The sequence below is a fragment of the Anomalospiza imberbis genome, unplaced genomic scaffold, assembly GCF_031753505.1.
Source record: "Anomalospiza imberbis isolate Cuckoo-Finch-1a 21T00152 unplaced genomic scaffold, ASM3175350v1 scaffold_112, whole genome shotgun sequence".
In the NCBI taxonomy this organism is placed as follows: domain Eukaryota; kingdom Metazoa; phylum Chordata; class Aves; order Passeriformes; family Viduidae; genus Anomalospiza; species Anomalospiza imberbis.
In genome coordinates this window covers 22,553-25,371 of record NW_027099512.1, presented here as the reverse complement: position 1 = coordinate 25,371, position 2,819 = coordinate 22,553, and positions in this window count along the sequence as shown.

Here is a 2,819-nt window from a genome sequence, read left to right as displayed (position 1 = left end):
CTGCGCTTGCTGGGCCAGCCTGGGGGCACATGGAAGAGCCCTCTCTGCCTGATTGGAGTGACCGTGCCTCTTGCTTTTCCTCAAGGACCGATGGAGATCCCGGACAGAGATGCCACCCTTTTGTACATACCTTGTAGAGTTTGTTGTTGTCTTTAGGCTATAGGTTTTAGGGCTTCTTTTTGTCTTCTGTAAATACGTTTCATAGACTTTTGTTAGATATGTTCTTAGGTATATACGTTCCATAGATAGTTGTTGTTACAAATATTCTTACAATGTAAATGTGTTCTGTGTTTTCTTTGCTGTTTTTCTGAAAATAAACAAGCTTTATTTTTCACACCCCAGTTCTCTTTCCATTTGCTTCAGGCACAGGTAGCATTTGCAAAGTTGTGGTTTCCGCTTGCTCCAGGTTCCCAGGGCTGGAGGTCGGTGGGGGCACAGCCACAACCTTTTGTTTGGGGGCAATATTGGGAAGGGGGTGGGAGAGGGGGCACAGGGGGAGGTGGGACCCACTGAGGCTCCCCCAGGTCACCCCAGGACCCCCAGGCCCCGTCCCAGCCCCCCCAGTTCCCTCCACAGCCCCGGCTGAGGGGGGCTCAGCCCAGGAGCCGCCGTCGTTCGGGGCTCCCCCGAGAGCAGCCGCCAACGGGAGAGCTCCCGGCTCGGAGAGGCCCCAGCAGAGGAGGGGATCTTGTCCCTCCTTGAGCGCCCTGAAGGGTCTTCAGGCCCCTCTGAAGAGGAGTTTTTCTCTTTTTAGGGATGTTTGGGGGGACCTCACCCCTCCAAGGGTGTTTTTTCCTCCCCATTTTCAGGTGTTTGTGGGGCCACAGCCCCACAAGCCCCTTTTCAGGGGTGATCATGACAGCTTTAAGTGACATTTTTCTGGGGGACTCACTCCAAGCCGCTGTAGGGGATGTTTTGCCCCCCAGGGTGGATTTTTGGGGTTTAAGGGCCCCCGCTCTGGTCGGGTCCCACTCTAACTCCCCTGAAGAGGCCAACACCACTCCTGCTGATTCCGGCAGCGGAGCCCTAGGAGGGTTGTAAGAGTTGAAATTTTTAAATTTCATTTTTATTCTATTTTATTTAAATTCAAATTTATTGATTTTTAGTTTTATTATAACTCGTTGAGAGGACAGCAAGGACATTCAAGGGCAGGAACATTTTTTCCTGGCTGGTGACTGGAATTTCAGACCCTGGCAGTGTGTGCAGAACCACACAGACTGGGATCAAACATGGGCTGGGATCACCTGGACTGAGATCCTATGGACTGGGACCATATGGAATGGGACCATAGGGATCAGGACGGTACACACTGGGATAAACTGGGTTGAGATTCTATGGACTGGGACCACATCGACTGGGATTGCACAGACTGGGATCCCATGGACTGGGAAAAAGCATTGGCTACCATTGGCTACCATCCACATAGAAAGGTGGCCACCTCAAGTTGTCTTGATCCTTTTTGGGTGTCCCATCCCCCTCTTTCCCCCGCCTTCCCCATCGTTCCCGCAGTCCCCGCTCCCCTCCCCCGTGTTTGGTTTTGGGGGTTCCAGGCCCCTCCTGCTCCGTGGGGGGGGGTCCCGATCCCTCTTTGGTTTAATTTGGGGCCCCCAACCCCTTCTCACCGCGACCCCCGCGGCCGGGGGGGCTCTCAGCACCACCAGTGCCACCAGTCCGGCCCCAGCTGCCCCCGCACGCCCCATCCCCATCCCCAGGGTCACCTCCCCCCTCCCCAAATTCCGCTCCCGGGGAGCGCTGGGCGCTGCGGCTCCGCCTGGCGACTGAGGAGTCATCGAGAACAAGCGCTCTGATTGGCTAGAAATGGCCCCGCGCAGTCTCTGATTGGCTAGCGCATTGAGAAGCGCTGTGATCTGCCTGGCAACCGATGAGCAGCGCTATCGCAGGCGCTGATTGCCTGAAAATCGCCGGCCCGGCAACTGAGTTGTCAGCAGCGCCGCGCGCTCTGATTGGCCAGGAGCTGTTTTGGGGTGGGGACGGGGGGAACTGGGGACCCCCAGGAGCCCCCCGGCTTTGGGGGTTTCCATCCCCCCTCGGCCCTCGGGGCAGCCCTGGGGCCACCCCAACACCCCCAAAGTGGGGAGGGTCCCCGGAGCCCTTTGGATCCCCCAAAAATGGGCTGGAAGCGGCAGGAGCCGCCCCAAAAAGGGATTGAAGGGTCCGGTCCGGGAATGGGGGAGGCTCCGGGGATGGCTCCGATCCGGATCGGGGCGGGCTGGGATTGAGGGAGGGTCCGTTCAGCGACTGGGCAGGGGTCTGGGACTGGGTCAGGGGCTGGCATTGGGGAGGGTTTGGGAATTGGGGAGGGGTCTGGGATTGAGGGGATTGGTCCATCTCGGGATTGGGGCAGGGTCGCTCCCTGGGGGAGGGGTCCATTATTGGGCCAGGGCCTCTCCCCTTCCCGAGCCCAATCCCGTTCCTGATCCTGTTCCCGATCCCAATCCCATTCCCATTTCTGTTCCCGTTCCCGATCTCATTCCCGACCCCGATCCCACTCCCATTCCCGATCCCGATCCTGTTCCCAGTCCCGGTCCCGCCGCTGTTTCCAGGAAATGGCTCTGCTCTCAACCCCGACCCCAAACCCAGCGGGTCAAACACCCCAGATCCTGGGGTCAACTCCCCCCGACCCCAAATCCTGGGGGTTCAAACACTGGGGGGGTCAAACACCCTCAAACCCAAACTCTGGGATGTCAAGCCCTACCCCCCCCCCCCCCCCCCAGCCCCGAACCCCAAATTTTAGGATCAAACCCTCCAAATCCCAGATCCTGGGGTGTCAAACACTCCCCAATTCCCAAACGATGGGG